At 44.4% G+C, this 18,504-nt stretch overlaps 1 long non-coding RNA gene across 5 annotated transcripts in view; it reads left to right on the plus strand.

Annotated features, from left to right (window-relative positions):
• The window catches only part of LOC144807895 (uncharacterized), a 267,320-nt gene extending 251,540 nt beyond the window's left edge, over positions 1–15,780 (plus strand). For all 5 annotated transcript variants that reach the window (XR_013606506.1, XR_013606507.1, XR_013606509.1 and 2 more), the window contains one exon: positions 15,104–15,780. This is a non-coding gene — a long non-coding RNA (uncharacterized LOC144807895). The remainder of the gene's footprint in view (positions 1–15,103) is intronic.
• Positions 15,781–18,504: the final 2,724 nt, after the last annotated feature.

Genomic DNA, 18,504 nt, shown 5'->3' on the forward strand with positions numbered 1-18,504 from the left:
AAAATTCAGCACTACTGTCAATACTGAGGGCTCTGGCAATTTGGCAAGGCTTTTAACTGTCATGAAGAGCTCTTTACTGGAATTCTTTGCCTGCTGATTTTTTGCAGAGAAATACTTGCTTTTCTCTTTGATTATTAGTTTCTTACAGTCAGAGAGTGCTTGGGCATTATTTTGTTTTCTCTACTAGGTCATAAGTTGCTCTCCTCTGCCGCTCCTTCCTTATGCAGATTTGTTTCTGGGCTCTCAATTTATCGGGCAACCAGGGTTTTGATTGATTTTTCTGCCTAGTGGAAAAGGTCTTTTTAGGATCTAGAGGATCAACATCAGGTTTAATCCAGGAAGAAAACATATCAGCTGCAGTATTTGCATCTGTAATCAGGTCGAGCTTTGAACCGGTTAGGGACACTTGTAGTGTGAGGGGGTCAATGTTCCTCCTGTTTCAACCTTTAGAAACTATCCGAGGATTATGATGTCTCGGGGTGAGCTGAGAAGTACTCATGATAAACATTATGGTTTTAAGGTCTGACCATAGGATAGGCAGCACTACTGAGACCCTCATAGAAGGATTTGATGTAAATATGCCATCTAATATATGTCCTGCAGAGTGGATAGAGTGCTCGACTGTCTCAAGGAAAAACTGGCCATAGTATCGACTAGCGAGGCTGTATCACGGTCCTACAGTTCTCCCAAATGATAATTGAAATCTCCCAACACTGAAAAATCAGCTGTGTCAATTTGGTATTCAATAAAAGAACTAATAGAATTCACACAGGTATATCTTGAACCATTCCTTTAGTGGACTCCATTGGAGTAAGTCACAATTTGCAACCTAATCCATTAAAAGGAATGGGGTAAGTTGGATTGTGCCTCAATTTAAATTCCTATTGTGTGAACCAACCTATTAATACATAGGTCGCTTCACCAAATAATTAAACTGCCACAAAAATATATGTTGCAAACTATGTACATCTGGCCCTAAATTTCTATTATGAATTGCTAATAATTATTTCATAGTAGAAATCTTTTGCAAAGGGTTACACAAATAACAGATTTCTATTATTTTATTTTTTTTCTTTCTTTTTTGTCCTCATTTACCACCCATCTCACTTTGAGTGTGGTTTTCCAGCCTGTCCGTACTCACACTCAGAGAACTGAGAGGCATAGTTGGCTAGGGATTTATCCTCATCCCCCCTACCGGCACTAAGACTGGCTGGTATATGCACTCAAACGTCCACCGAGATATCTCTATTTCGTAAGCTTCTTGAGCTAGATGACCTTGTCTTGAAAACACCCCCAACCGCTGGGAGTAGTTCCAACCTGGCTATAGAGACTTAAGGCAGCTTAAGCAACGGACCCCAGAGGTAAAAAAAAAAAAAAAAAAAACTCTGGGTCTCATCATGATTTCAGGATATTCCAAAAACTTCTCTTCTTTTGGCTGCCTGTTCTTAATAAGTCCAACTTCAATGTCGCCAGGAGCGAAGACTGCCATTCAAAGAAGGAAGGAGGGATAGAGTTTGTCCATTTTATGCAGATTTGCCTCCTAGCCGGAAGGACAGCATAGAAGAGTAAAGATCTTGCTTGTTTATTTATTTATTTATTTATTTATTTATAACACTTATAAAGCGCGCTAATACCAGCCGGTGTCCTGGCGCTGAAGTGGTAACTCCCTGAAGTGGTAACTCCCTGAGATTGAGCCTCCCTAACTAGAGGTTAAAGAGCTATGTTTTCAGTTTTTTTCTGAATGCCAACAGACTCGTATTTTGTTTGAGGGTTAGAGGAAGGGAGTTCCATGCCTTTGCTGCTCCCCCAACAAAGCTCCTGCCCCCCCCCCCCCCCCAGCGTGCCTACCTGATACGGGCTGTTTTATTCAGTCCCATGCTGGCCGACCTTAGTTGTCTCCCTGGTCTATACCATTGGAAATGATCCTGAAGGAACACAGTTCCCAATCCATGCAGTGCCTTGAAGACAATGCAGAGGACTTTAAACAAAATCCTCTTCCGCACCGGGAGCCAGTGCAACTTCTCCAGTTCCCTAGTAACTGATGAAAACTTGGGCAAGCCCCCAATGAGGCGGGCTGCCGCATTTTGTAGGACCTGAAGTTTATTGAGCAACCCCCGTTGGGCCTCTAGAAAAATGCTGTTACAGTAGTCCAGGCGCGAAAGAACGAGTGCCGTCACTACCGCCTTTCTGCTTCCCTCCGGGAAGAAGGGGAGAACCTTCCTAATAGTTTCCACAATCCAATGTATGGAGGAAGTCATCGCATTGACTTGGGGTTTAAAGGAAAGTTGGTTGTCAATGATGACTCCAAGATTCTTCACCTTTGGAGCCGGAGATGGTGGAGTTCCCATGTCTGTAGGCCACCATTTAGAGCTCCAAAGGTTAGTATTTGACCCAAAGATAAGGACCTCTGTCTTGGAGGAATTCAATTTTAAACAGCTTTTTGCCATCCAAGAGCTGACTGCAGACATGCAGTCTTGAAACCTGGCTGCCACCCCCAACTCTTTCCCCGGAAGCACCGAGACCACAATCTGGGTGTCGTCGGCATAAGATGTTAACTCGAACCCAAAGGATCGGATCACCGGGGCAAGAGAGGATACGTAGATGTTAAATAAAGTGGGGCTTAGGGAGGATCCCTGAGGGACCCCCCCCCCGGGGAGTTCGAAAGGTCTTGATTCGAAGTAACCCATAGCCACCACTTGTACCCGGTCTTTCAGGAAGGCTTTCAGAATGTTAAGTGCTTGCCCCTGGATCCCGCAGCCCTCCAATCGGAGGGCATGTCTTTTAACATTCTCTTGAAGACCGAAAAAAACTAGGGAAAAGTCCAAAATAACCGGCGTGCTAATTAGGTCAGACATAAATTTGACGAAGCTATCCCAAAAGGAGGCCAATGCAGGGCATTCCTTAAACATATGGATATCCAAAGCCAGGGCTAGACCGCACTTCCTACAACATACAGGCTGCTCTGTGTTGATTTTTGATAACTTCAGCGAGGTAAAATAAACCGTATGGATAGTATATAGATGGTTTCTTTTTAGCCATGCAGGCTTTACTATATCATATAACAGATTACAAGAAGTTAGCCACAGGGTATCACACTCTTGTTCTGGCAAGACACTCCCCCATATGTCTTGCGCACGTTTAAACTCTCCGTCCACTGCCTCCAACACTGCCTGATACCAAAAGGAGACTTCATATTTCCCTTGTGGTCTGGACAGGAGATTAAAGTCTAAATCGGTGCCAATCCCTAATAAGCCGCCTCTAGTAGTCTGTAACTGAGCCTGAACCCAACTAGCCAGCTGGAGGTATTTAAACCTAGGTAAACCTGTCCCAACCCTTTCCCTAAGTTGTTCCCATGTTAATAGTGTACATTCTATGAACAGGTCCCCCCAAACTGCCAGGCCTGATTCCCTTAAAGGGGCTGCCAAGCTATCTCTGAGAAATTCTGGACTCCCAGGTGAATCCCACAGCGGAGCCATATTAGAAAAATAACCCAAAGAGACAGCCTTCCTTAAATCTGCCCAAGATTTTGCAAAGCCCTGTAACACCTTTAGCCTAACCTTCTTGAAAAATTTAGCATCCCCAAACTTAAACAAAAAGCCCTCCACCGGTAAATGTGCCCTCCGAAGCATTGCTAAAAACATCCCTCCTATCCCAGTATAGGCCGGCATTTTTAAAAGCATACGAGCATGAGAGAGTTGGAATGCCCAAGCATAAATTTGAATGGCAGGTAAAGCCAGACCCCCCTTCTCTCTATGATGCCTCAGCTTTTTCCAGGCCAATCTCGCATATTTATACCCCCACACAAATTAATTCACCTCCCTCTGAATTTTATCAATTAATATTCTGTCAAAGTGCAGAGGAATACAATGAAAGAGAAAAGAGATTTTAGGGAGTATCGTCATTTTAGCCAGATTGGCCCTACCAATAATTGAGAGAGGTAGTGAAGTCCAGGTCCGCATCAGCTTTACACATTCCCTCGACACTGCCATCAAATTTGTTACCGCAATCTTAGCTATATCTTGGACTATTTTAACCACCCAGATATTTCATAGTAGAACTTATTTGATACTGTTGCATACTTGCCACGTGGTTCCAGACCATAACCTTAGTTTTAGTCGCGTTGACTTCGTATCCCGAAACCAAACCAAAATCTTGGGCTTTACTAATGACCGCTGGAAAGGCCCTGTCAAGGTCAGCCGTAAGAATTAAGATGTCATCGGCATACATTGCTACCTTCCTCTCCCACTCTCCATATCTAAAAGATTGAATGTTAATATCCTCCCTCAGCCGATGGGCAAAAGGCTCGATATACAGATCAAAAAGGAGAGAGTGGGCAGCCCTGTCTAGTGTCCCAGATATATTAAAGGGTTCCGTGAGACCACCATTTACCAGCAGCCTAGATCAAGGGCTCCTATAGATGGATTGTACGGTGCGACAGAACTTCTCACTGAGGTTAAATTTCTTCAAGGCCTCCGACAGGTACAACCAATTTACTCTGTCGAAGGCCTTGGTAGCGTCTAAGGGCATTGCTGCCAGAGGTATAGCATAGGCGGACGCTAGATCTATTGCCCCAATAAGATCGTAAGTTAAATGTGATAACTGCTGTTCCCTTACAAAGCCCTTCTGATCTAGGTGCAGGACATCCCCCACCACTGTACCCAATCGCGCTGCCATTATAGATGTAAGGATTTTATAGTCAGCATTCAATAAGGATATGGGTCTATAAGACCCACAATTAGATGCTGCTTTCCCAGGTTTCAATATCAATACAATAATGGCGTCATTCCATGAGTCCGGCGGAGTCCTTTTTGGAAAATCTGATTAAAGAGCCAAGTCATGAAAGGGATTACCTGATCCGCAATAGACCTATATATTTCTGAGGGCAAGCCATCTGGCCCAGCGGCCTTGCCCTTTTTGGTATTAAAGATTGCTTCCCTTACTTCAGGACAGGAAAATTCACTGTCCAAGTATTTTTTTTGTTCCGAAGTAAGAGAGGCAGGCGTCATATCCTCTAGCCACCTTTGGGCACGCTGGCTATCTGCATTGCCATCCTCCTGATAGATGTTCTGAAAGAAGGACTGAAAGGCTTCTCCAATTTCTTCATCTGTTGCAGCAATACCTCTTTAATCTCTAATCTCCTTAATATAGCTCCTGGCTCGATACGATCTATTCTTCCAAGCAAGGAGCTTGCCTGCACCTTCCCCATATTCAAAATTGTGAGATTTTGCTGGCTTCCCACCTTTGAATCAGCCTAGTGTTCAAAATGCTATCAAGTTGGGATTTTAATTCCGTGATCCTATCTCGCTTCTCCTGTAGGATTCCGGAGGACATTGGAGCAGAAAGATCTACCTCTGCATCCTTCAGCCTATTCTCGATATCTGAGATCTCCTCCTTATACCTTTTATTCCTATAACAGGACCTGTTAGTAATTTGTCCCTGTTGGAAGGCCTTCAGAGAATCCCACACTGAGGTGATTAGGGCTGTACCCTCATTCACCTCTAAAAACCATGACACTTCTTGTGAAAGATAAAGTTCCTCTTCCTTCTCCCCTAGGATGTCACGATGAAAGGACCAAGTCCTAATTGGGCTAGATGTTTGACCTTTGTGAGTCAAGAGGCCACCAGAATGGACTGAGAGGTGAGGCGCCAGCTATACAACGCTCTTAACCATACTCCTTAATGAGTAACTTATCAACACGAAGTCAATGCGGGACTGATATCTATACTTATAATTTTGATACGACACCCCCTGCTGCTGCCCTGATCTATCTCTCCAGATGTCCGATAGAGTATACTGTTTCATGGCCCCCAGCAAATACTCTCAAGATTTAGACAGGGCTGCTGCTCTGTTAGATGGTGATTTATCCAGTACTAGATCTAACACAATATTAAAATCCTCCGCCAGGACAATTGGCTGTGAAAAGTCCAGTAAGTGTGAAAAGATGGTCTTCATGCTAGAAGGATCGTCCTGGTTAGGGCCATAATATCCGGTTAAAATTAGGGGGGTGTTCATAATTAAGATTTTAACGATCACCCACCTACCAGTTGGATCATTTATATGAGAGCAAACTTGGGCCCTGGGTGACGTCCTAAATATGATAGATACCCCTCTGGTGTTTGCTGTATGGTTGGTGCTAACATGGGAACCCACCCAAGTATGGGGCTTTAACAGTGCAGTCATTTCTTCTTCCATTAGATGTGACTCCTGGAGGACAATGACCTGCGCCGTTGAGTCTCGTAGGTATTGTAGAATCTTATTCCTCCTTGGCCTAGTGCGCAGGCCATTGACATTCCAGGAAAGAATCTGCAGAGAAGTCATGGTGGCTCTCCCTTCCTTGCCCTTACCTGCTGCGCAATATTAATTATTGGCACCCTCCATACATTTCCTACGCCCCTCGCTTTAATTCTAGAGCTTAACAAATCAAAAACAACGGAAATTAGGTTTTTGAAGCTTTGAACCCTCCCTCCCTTCCCCCTTCCCTTACCCTTCCCCCCCACCCCTGGAGAACCCCACCCCTAATCATCCGGACAGAAATCGTCCAGTTGTTGCGACCTAAGATTCCCACCCTGCGCCCCCATCTTGAAAAAAGAATTATACAAAGCCCCCACCTAAGAGTGCAAACATAAAACCCCACCTAAAGGAATCAACCTACCTACCTCTATTATACTGTGCATTTTAATGTCCTTAGCCTTAAACACAAACACAATTGTAAACTTGTTCAACTCTGAGCGAGGAAGGGGGGAATAAACCAGAAATAAATAAAGGGAAGATAGGAACGGGGAAGAACCTAGTCGGTGCCTATATTAATATCTCTTTTGTCACAACTTCCTCCCCCTTCTGCCAAAAAAAAAGAAAAAACTTTACTATTCTCCCCCTAACCCTCCCCTGCATTCATAAATACATAGCACTTAATTATAAATTGGTATGGATCTGGAGACAGGTCTCAAAACTACTATCGCCTATAGCTTGTTTGTATTTAACCTGACTGTAAATTTCCGAGGAGATTTTCAACCTCCTGTACCGATTTTGCATTGTACAACTTATTTTTGTACATGATCCTCAAGGAGACGGGGAATTTTAGTTGGACCACTGGTCCCAGAATTCTATTATTATGAATCTTCTTTTTTTTATTGGTTCAAAGAGATAGGGAAACTGTTCCTTGCCCCCTTAGATCTCAATGCCACATAAGAAAGAACAAGGACAGGGTATTTTACAAGGCTCACTGTTATTCTTTGGGGTTCTCTGATCTGGGGATAAAAATAGCATATATCCAGCAGCAGAAAACAAATAGCCCTGATGCAATGGCATAATGTCTGAAGCTCATTGAGGAGATGGTCAGGACTGCCAACGGGTGCCAAAATGTGGGGTTGAGTTCATTCAGTTGTGTCTTTTTGGACAACACCTTTTTGGCATTATGGGATTTGCAGATTCATTTTTCCAAACAATGTATGAGTTGCATATTGTAAAGTGTTATTGGCTATAAGGTGGTCGGACTAAAGATGTAAAAAGGGATAGTTGACAGGTATTTGTGAATAAGTGTGAAATAGATAGACTGTCTTACTTCAGTTAGACAACATCTATCCATGTGCTGAACTAATCTCATAGCAGACTCAGGTTTTACTTTTGACTTGTGCACTCTTGATGTTATGTGTGAGTAGTCGTGGGTACCCCACCTATGTACGAGAAAGTCAGAAAGTGTGAAGGAATCTATTTGTTGCGCTAAAACACTTCTTTTGCCTGCCGTGAGGAGAACGGCTCTGCATTTTCACATTTCTACCGCTTGCCTCACCTGAGAGTCATCAGCGCCGTGAGGGGAACAGCAGTACTTCCAGGGTTTCCTCGACGCCGTGAGGGGAACGGCTAGGAGGGGACTCCATATCCCAGGAGCCTCCTTGTGGCGACGGTGAGGACGTCATCGTGGGACGCCTGCTGCCCTCATAAGCAGCCCAGCACCACCATAGCACGGGACGCGCGCGGGCTGGCGCCGGGCTAAGCCTGGGCAAAGGGCGGGCCGTCTGTGGCCGTCAGAGGCCAGCAGAGGCTGGGCTGGGCCACTCCCCTTTATTTTCGCTTTCTGTGTGTCACGGACGGCCCATTAACTCACTGGAGCCAGGTGCCGGTGTGGGTCGCAGGGACACGGACTTATTCTGAGAATAACCCCGGAGGCAGTCATTTGGAGGGCGCAAAGAAGAATTGAGTTGTAACGTCACACGATCCAAGGTACTGATTTTAGTCCCCCTTAATTAAGACCTATTGTGATTGACCCTCCTTGATATCCTCCTGGGGCAATCGTAATTCTACGGACATGTGTACCCGGAAAGAGACTAGTAGAGTGCAGGGGGGAGGTGTAAGGGGGACCCTGGACGCTTTTATAGTGAGGGCGGAGTCTCTTTTGAATCATGAAATCCAGATAACCGAAAAGAGGCTCTCACTGGACAAGCTTACTGAACAAAAGAGATCGTCCATGAGCCCCATTGCCAGTTGCCCATCCCCCCTAACAGGGCCCGCCCCGGGGCAAAGCACAAGGGGAAACAGGGTCACCACCAAGGCTACAATACACCCACCTGCACCAACAGCAGGGATAACTCCATCACCTCAATCTATTGAGCTAGATGACAACAACTATGACCAGTCACATACTTCCCCGCAAGGGGGGGGACACACAAGATCGTATCTCACTGACACCTGACCTCCTAGGGCGAAGGGATTAGGAGGAAGGTATATCTATTCAGGAGATAGCAAAAAAAATTCACCCAGAGTCTAGACGGGAGGTGGTCACGCTCTCAAAAAAGGTTTTACAGGCAAAAGGCATCTCTAGTAACAATAACAATCCAAGAGAGACCAAAGCCCCAGCTAGGAGCACAAGGAAAGGGAGACTTAATGTCCCGAAAAAGACAGAACAGAGAGGAGGAGCGAGAGGGAGGGGGGGCCACAGAAGAAGGGACACTGACAACCCCCACGAGGTGCCCGAACTGTACTGAGGTAGCAGAATTGGAGGGATGTAATAAAGATTTGATTACTAAATTCGAAGCCCTACTAACAGCTTATTTGGGACCTCTGCAGGAGAGGTTAAACGTGATAGAAGGGCAACTTTCGCGGTTAACAATAAAAGATAGGACTGAGATCGTAACTGAGAAAGGGCCACGACCGATGGGGAGGGGAGATGACGAGAATAACACACATACCAAGCTAGGACCAGCCAATGATGGCATAAGCGGGGTGAATAATTCTGTAATGGATCCCGCCAAATGCAGGCAAGAGGCATTAATGAAGAATCCAAGAGAAGGAGGCACCAGTAGCGAGGCCCAGGGCCACTCAACCACTAGAGTAGTTAACGGACAGTCAAGGAGGGAGAGGCCAGTGGCCCGATTGAATAGTGACACTACATCATGCGAACGGGGGGTGAAATTGCTAGACCTATTGAATTGGCACCCCCACTGGCAGACATGGCAACCAACACCCAGGAATTGCCAGTATTAGATCTACCTCCAGCAGCAAGTTCCTACACAGTGGTTCTGACAGGGATCCAGGCATGCACAGTGGGTAGGGAAGAAACCACTCATTCCTTGAATAATAAAGCAGCTCACTGGTTGGCCATTAATGCAGGTTTTAGTATAAGTAACCACAGACATATTCTAATGGCCAGAAGAGTAGCATGGATCGGAAAAAGCAGGAAGGGATTCCCCGGAGACTGTATAATATTAAATTGTAGACATCCGGAGATGGTAAGAGATCTATTGTACCATCAAAAGAAAGGGATCTATCAGGAAGCGAGTGATTCTAGGGCCAGATTACTCCCACTAGGTTTCTTTTATAGAGACCTTGTGCAAGTTCAGAACAGGGAAGGCCTAAGGCAGATAAGGGCAAGGCTAGATGAGGGGGAGCGCTTCGTTCCGTTGGCTAATCGATACATCCCCTTACAAAGTATTTCCGCCCTAAGTGACCTCGATTGACTACCTGAGAGACCAATCACAGACCGAGGGGGCGGCAGGGAGGATGGGCATCACGCCGAAGTTGGGGGAGGATCATGCGGGAATCCGACTGATACTCTGACACAGACCGCAGCACAGATAGCTTATAGTGAGTTTGGCACTGAACTTAGTCCCCCGGTAGGGCCGGTATCTCATAAAGGGCTTACTGTCTTAGGACCTAACTCCTCTTCAGTAGAAGGACGGGGAACTTTTAATATAATTACCTGGAACATAGCAGGCCTGTCTAGCAAACTAAAAAATAAGGACTGGCCTTGTGCAAGTTCAGAACAGGGAAGGCCCAAGGCAGATAAGGGCAAGGCTAGATGAGGGGGAGCGCTTAGTTCCGTTGGCTAATCGATACACCCCCTTACAAAGTATTTCCGCCCTAAGTGACCTCAATTGACTACCTGAGGGACCAATCACAGACCGAGGGGGCGGCAGGGAGGATGGGCATCACGCCGAAGTTGGGGGAGGATCATGCGGGAATCCGACTGATACTCCAACACAGCCCGCAGCACAGATAGCTTATAGTGAGTTTGGCACTGAACTTAGTCCCCCGGTAGGGCCGGTATCTCATAAAGGGCTTACTGTCTTAGGACCTAACTCCTCTTCAGTAGAAGGATGGGGAACTTTTAATATAATTACCTGGAACATAGCAGGCCTGTCTTGCAAACTAAAACATAAGGACTGGCTAGAATATATAAAGAGATTTGAAATAATCTGCCTGCAGGAAACATGGGAGGTAGATTCCTCCAATCTAGCAATGGAAGGGTTTAAAATGTACTTCGTCCCCACACGAAAGATCTCTGGCCGGGTGAGCCAATGGAGGTTTGATCACGTACGTGGATCTGAGGCTAAGGGGAAAATGGGAGAATCTAGCCTGGGACTCCACCTGCACCCAGGGCATACAGTTTACAACTAGGGGATTGAAATTGATTCTCATTAACTTTTACAATGCCACTAATGGTGGACAGACATTGACCAGTTTGGCAGAGCTTGACCACAGGTTGACAAGTATTGAATTACATGGAGCGAGTAGAGCGCAGTTGGTAGTGATGGAAGATTTTAATTGCCATCTATGTGAACACTTATTCAATAGCCAGGGGGACTGGGCATCTTGTCCAAGGGAAGCAGGAGCACATATGGAACATACTAGGGAGGGACTGGAGTTAAGTAAGGTGCTGGGTACCCACACCCTAACACACACATTGGACCTGATAAGAGTAGTTGGGGTTGCGGGCATCCCTCCAACCGTTAAAGGTAAGGGAAGGGGCACCATCATAGATTTTTTTTTTGTACCCACCACCTTAATTTGTCGGATTTTGAGTTTTAATTTGGAATCAAGTCCCTTTAGCGATCACAATCCGCTGGTTCTGACCCTACAGGAGCCGGACCCAGCTAGTCATCCCCCTTGTAAACAGATCAGAGGTTCTTTTAAAGCAACGGACCAGCGAAGGAGACTAAGATGGGCAAACATTGACTGTGACATATTCTATAAGGCTCTACTCACGGAGGAAAATGACCAGATATGGAAGTGTCTGGACCCTGCTATTGTGGGGTCCGGCTTAATTGCTGCATTCGAGGGGGTCGCCCGTCATATAGATGGGCTTCTCAGAAGTAGAAGTAGGAAAACAGTAGAAGATACCCCCAGGTGGTTTAACCAGCAATGCTCCAGTGCCTTTAGAGACTTGAAAGCAGCATTAAAGACTGTCCCCAAAGACAACCTCAGTGTGTCCATGTGCAGGGGGAGGTATAAACAGGCCTTAAAACAATGTAAATCCTCTCTGAAAAATGAGGCTTAGGAAATCTGAGGGAAGCAGCCGAAGGCAGGGACACGACTGCTTTTTGGAAAATCGTGAATGAACCACTCTTTCAAGGTAACAACAAAACTAAACTCACCTGCCACATCTTACCAGAGGCCTGGGTGGAGCATTTTAAAGGCCTTTATAATTATCACTGCCCTAGTACTGTACTCCCACCAGAAGGGGTAGGAAATCGAATAGCCCTGGAAATCCCCTTTGCCTTAGGTGAGATAAAAGCGGGAATTGAGGGACTAACTCGCAATAAGGCCCCGGGACCAGATGGGATACCCCCGGATCTCCTGCTGTCCTAGGTAGATTTGTGGGCTCCTAAGAGTGATCAATACAGCAGTGGAAACAGGTATGCCTCCTTCATGGTCTACCGTGACAATCGTTCCAATTTTCAAAAAGGGGGATAAAGATAACACACAATGCTATAGGCCTATCACCCTTAATAATGTCTCAGTGAAAGTCACAGGGAGAGCAATCCTCAACCGCCTCATGGAATGGGCGGAAGAGCATGACATCATCTCGGACATCCATATGGTTTCAGGCCGGGTCGTTCGACAACTGACCAATGTCTTAATCTTTACCTCCTTGTTACCAAGTACACTGTCGCCAGTAATGAGACGGTGTACCTAGCATTTATGGACTTGACAGCGGCCATTGATCGGGTTAATCGCACTAAACTGTGGGAGTTATTGGGGGCCATGGGCGTGGACCCAGGACTGGTTAATATCCTATGCACCTTACACCAGTACACCTCAGCCCGGGTCCTATATAATGACGAGGGTGACACTTCGGACTCCTTCCCCTGTTCCAGAGGCGTCAGACAGGGCTGCATTCTAGCACCTTTTTTATTCACATTATATATTAATGGTTTACACAAGGCCTTGGGGGTACTAGGGGCGGATAGCCCGAGGATGGGCAATAGAGAAATACCGGTCCTGCTGTATGCGGATGACTCGGTGCTGCTGTTGCGCACCGCACGGGGCCTTCAGCACCTGATAGATGGTTTCGTCAGCTTCATGGAGAACCTGGAGTTGTCCGCTAATCTCCCCAAATCTTACATCATGGAGATGGGAAAAGACCAGGCAGGAAATTTACTTTTAGGATTGGCTCCAAGTCTCTAGAAAAAGTGCAGGCATTCTCTTATCTAGGAATTGTGTTTGACACACGGACTAGATTTAACAAATTGTTAGATGGGAAATGTAGATCTCTATCTAGCTTTTCGGGGGCTATTATCAAATTTTCACACAGGTTGGGACGCTGGGCCCCTGAACAAATCATGAATTTGTACAGGGCCATCTGTAAGGCAAAAATGTTTTATGGCAGTGAGGTATGGGGCTTCGCTGATCCTTCAAGGATACAGGTTGAAGAAAATAAATTCCTTCGAAGGTTACTTAGAGTCCCACAGAGCACCCCATCTTACTCTATCCACAAAGAGCTAGGTCTTTCTTACATCTGAGATGAGATCCAATTAAAACCCCTCTCTTGTTGGCTACAAATATGGACTAATCCCGAAGCGACCTTAGGAAGGCAGATCATATATGATTGTATTAAAATGGAGCATGGACATAATATTCCCTGGCTGAAATATGTTAAGGAAATTCTGGTCGGTCTGGGCCTTGCCGACTACTATAACACCCCAAAGTCACTGGTTACAGGCTAAGGAGATTGTTAAGTCGGCATTCTTAAGGCAGAAGGCCTCAGCCAGGGAAGACACTGAGATGATCAAACCAACTGTAAGAGCCCTCCTATTGGCTAAATCTAGTCCTGGAATGGAACCATATTTGGCCTACTTTTACAACGCCCAGGACAGATTACTGATGACGAGATTTAGGATGAACCTACTTCATCACATACTGGGGTGTCCAGCGGGGTTTTTATCATCGATTGAGTCAAGGGGCCCCTGCGGCTGCGACAATAAGTCTCCACAGGATATGCTTCATTTTGTTTTATTATGCCCTTTTTATGCCCACCGCAGGATGTTGTTTTTAAAAAGAATTTTAAAGAATGCTAGGTTCAAACATGCAAGGGTGGCATTGTTATTCTTGAAATTGTCCGAAGAGGCCCTTACACTTTTTTGTACAGTAAATTTCTTAAGGATGGCCGCAAGAAAAACTATAGACTCCGGATGTTGACTCTGATCATGTGACCCCTTTGATGACATTAATGTGTCTTATGCGGGGGCAATTCCCTGTCTTGCCATGTTGGTATTATGGCCCCCCGCTTCAGACATTTTTTAAAAATATTTGTTTGTACTTTTATGGTATTCATGGATACCGAATAAAGTAATTTTGTCAGTCTGTCTGTCTGTCTGTTGCAACTGTGCATCTACAGTACTTTAAGTTTTAAAAAAAGTTTTCTCCTCTGCTTTGTGTTGTTTTTCCTACCAAGTGTCTAGCATTGTGTTCAGATTATTGGGCTAAGTTCATACCCTGCAGCCCCTTGCTCCCTCCCTGCCTTAAGCTGACTACTTTAACCTCAACGGCTGGTCTCCTAATGTCTTTATTGACCTGCAGGTGCAGTAGTTGAGCCTGCTGCACACCAGCACCTCCTTCCTCCCCCTGGTAAATGTTGCTCACTTATCTTAGCTCTCACCATCAACATGTCTATGATGGGCATGCAACTAAAAGGAAGAAGGATAAAAGTGTCTGTCTGTGGTGTGCTCCCTGTTTGTGCCTGATAGACGCGAAATCTTGAGCCAGAGTTTGGTTCCCTTTCATCTCCGTTGCCTTATTCTCTGAGCCCCTACCCACTTAACCCTGGGTGAACTCCATAAACTATTATTTTGGTGGTTGATTCTAAGTCACACATGGATAGACTCCTTTGTTGTTTAACAAATCCACCTATGGATGACTCAGTTTTTTCTCCTGCATGAATATTATAAATCACTCTTTTGTTGTTTCAACAGCACATCAAGCTAGTTGCTCTTCTGTTTCTGCCTGATGCTTCTAGACAAACTTCACATAATATGTTGAAACCTCCAATTTCTTTGTAAAAGTTTATGAATAATGTATTTATAATTGTTGCATTGGAACGCATCTAGTCATCTATAATAATGAAACAACAAAGCTGCTCAACTATAAAGGGAGTGCTGAGAAAAAGAGGAGGATTTATGGGTAAATCCCTATTCCAGGAATAGAAAGAAAAAACAGCTGTAGGAAGTGTGAGCAGCACTGGAGAATGGGCAGATTCACTCATTAAGTAAGCAATCGGACGAGGAAGGAGAAGAGGAGGAAATGTCATATTTCATTCCCAATTCATGTTCTTTTATTGTAGAATAAAATGAAAACAGAACAAAACTAATTAGGTTGTTGTTTTCTGCAGGGCAAGCCAAACGTTGCACAACGATGGTCGAATGTAAAGGCCTAGAACGCTGGGCCAAAGAGAGTGCTGACCGCATCCTTGACTGCTGTTCTACTGACTTGTGCAACAATCAACAGATGAAAGCCTGAAAAATTCCCAAAATACAGGAATGATAGATTTGGAGCAACCAATGACAGTTAAACAAGTTGGTCTCCGAGTTTAACTCAAGCTTGAAATTTATTTCTGCCCTCATGTCAACAATACAATTCTCTAGTTTTATTTGTCAAAAAATTACATTATTGATTAAGTATCATGATAACAAGAGTTCTCTGGCGTCATTTTTCTACAATTCGTATTATTCCTGGCATTTCCTTTTCAGTGGGATGGAAGGAGTTATAATGCTGATAAAGGTTTGTCTTGTTGTCAACAATATATCTCGCATGTTTCTTCAAAGACCCTTAGCTTCTTTTCTTGAAATTTGCCAGTTCCAATGCTATCATTGTGAATGATGTTTCTTCTTCTACTCTTTTTTTCTACTTCTTCTCTGTAACAGTTTTAACTCTTAATAGTTCTTTCTGACTGCACAGCTGCTTAGACAATGTAGGACTTGTATTTTTCCCCAAAGCATCTAAAAATGATATTTTCTTCATTAACTTAGCTTTTGTGATTAAAATCTCATTGTTAACGTGCAAAGGAAATGGTAGTCTTGATTCAGAGTCTCCGTGCATGGTAGCGTGGTTGGATGAATGGATGACTAGGGAGTGTAAGAATGTGTCACTGCCTGGATGGATAACTGATAGACTAGTGAGTGAGTGCATGAATGAATTAATGGATGAATTCTCGGAGAAGTGACTGTATGAATGCATGGTGGATGAAAGTGGTGACTATAAATTGATCAATAGATCAGTGAGTACATGGAGAGCCTCTGACAGCAGTGTGTTATAAAAATATTACACATTTCCAATATCATGTTAGTTCAATATTTATAGCAGAACAGGGTACCAAGGAGCCAAGAATGCCCACAAAATATTAAGAATGATTACCATGGTGCATGTGCCAGCATGAGTAAGAGGTGAGCAACACTGTCAAGAATGCCCACAGTTATCCCCATTATATGTTCAGATGTGTCCCATCACTCATGTATTGTCAGGCTCGCTCCATCACTCATTATTCATAACAGAATTCTTAGATACCCCCATTACTCAGTAATCATTATTGCATGTTGATGTTTGTCCCACAACTAATTAACATTGAATGAATGCTGAGATTTGGACTGGCAAGACTAGAGCATCTGCTCAGATTCACACCAACATTAGTGCTATTGGAAGTGTCATTATCATGTATGGTACCACAGTTCACATTGTTAATCCCAGAGTTAAATAATGACCAATGATAGGATTTGAGTGTTAGTTAAGGTTTGGAGGAGAATGAGATTCACCATAAATCGGCAGAAGTCAAGCCCAACAACCTGTGGCTCCCTTGCCTCACTTTCAGGTCAGAGAATACTCAAGGGCTTATCTGTGAGAGCCCTGCTTCACTTTTACACCATGTAAAGTGGTACATGCATGATGCAGGGCTTTCATAAAGATTTATGAACCCATGCAAAGCCACCCGCATAAATCATGAGTAAGGCAACACAGCGCAAATTGCTGCATCGCCATACTCTGCACTCCAGAGGCATTGTGATGGGATTTACCACACAACACCCAAGGAATTTGATGCTGCCCCAGATTTCCAAAGTGTTGTAAACCTGGGGAAGCGTCAAATCCATACACCTTTCCAGGTGAGGTGTAACAAGGAGAAATATGTTAATTTTTCCTTATGTATTCCTCTTCTTATGTGCGCTGCATTCTGCAGCACCTATAGTAAGAGGAAAATGCTTCTTAGGATTGTTTTTTTTTTAATGTGCCACTTCCTGCACAAAAATAATTCTGGCTGCAATGTAGGCACATTGCACCATGGTACAAGGGTGCTGTCATGTGTTCCAGTTAGGCCTGGAATGAAACACTGCAATTTTCCATATACAAAGGTCTTCCCTAATGTTGCCTTCACTTTACACGATAAGATCTGACACACATTTGCATCTGTGACTGTCTGGATTGGTTTCTTGAAATCAACTGTACACGGTTAATACATACCCTGTGCAAACGTGCTTATTGTTTTTGTACATATGACAACTTAGCTATCTATAACACCCAAAAATGGCAGTCTGATCAAGATCACAGCACAAAGATGCATTTTTATTAAAATAAACATCAGTTTCCTGGTATTGGCAGAGGCGCACTTTGCTGTCATTTGAAGTGCCTCTCCATGATGATGCATCGGTCTAGCAGCCTTCTATTATCTCTACGAGGGTTGACCAGCTTGTGCCCAAAACAAGGGTCCTACATTTTTCTCATCAGATAATTGGGTTGGATAATCCAGTATAGGGATTCTTGGCACAACACACACACTCCATAGATGCTTATACTAGGGTATGCATAGTAGGTGTACACCAGATTTGTATATATTGTTTTTGTAAGAGCTTGCATATATGCTTTGTCCAGCACCATGGTGGAATGTTTTGTTCTGTTTACTGTCCTGATACTTCTAATAACTGTCATTTGCTACTGTTTATTGATCGTTGCTGCACATATATTTTATACAAGAATCTCATTGGTTCAATGAACATTGAAAATGTGCCCCTGTCTATTCTGTAGATCTTTCCTGGTAGAGAGAGAGCATGAGTGGCTGAGCAAAAGGGCTCTAGATCTGTTACCATGATTCCTTAGGGATCCAGGTTTTCATGTTCAGTGGAGGCCAGAACCATGTACTACCAGTCTCGGTTTTGGGGTGCTTATGGGGGCACTGTGAGCTTGCTGCCCTATAACATAACCTCTCCTGAGGGGGTGCTCACAATGACTCTGGTACCACCCTGACGTTTATTCTGTCCACAAAAGTGCAGTTTGTACTGTACAGTGAAAATTGTAAAACAGTGCCTACATTGATGCTAGGCAGTCAAAAACGCACCTGTGCAGGCAGAAAGTGCAGGAATGTGCCGTATTGCCTAAATATGGTGAATTCCTACCCTTTCACTTTGGTGTAGGGCAGGACAGCAAGGTGCCCTACACTGTCCCAAATGACCTAAATAAGGGCCTCGTTTTCCGACCTCTAAGCTTCATCTGTGTCTGCTAGCCGAAACCTTTACCCACCAGTTAATATGCCACAGTGTGACCAGTATATGAGCATCTCTCCGACTTAGAGTGGACTTTCCGGCATTTATTCTTCCTGACTGGGACCTCCATGCAGGTTCCAGTCAGGAAAAAGTAAACAACGTCGCCAATGCACCAGGAGAATACTTCTTTTGAACTAGGGTTTTTTTGTTTGTTTCTCTGAAACATCACCTTGTTTTTAAAGTTTTGTTTCTGTGCTGTAAAATAGTT

The sequence above is a fragment of the Lissotriton helveticus genome, chromosome 1_2, assembly GCF_964261635.1.
Source record: "Lissotriton helveticus chromosome 1_2, aLisHel1.1, whole genome shotgun sequence".
NCBI classification, from domain to species: domain Eukaryota; kingdom Metazoa; phylum Chordata; class Amphibia; order Caudata; family Salamandridae; genus Lissotriton; species Lissotriton helveticus.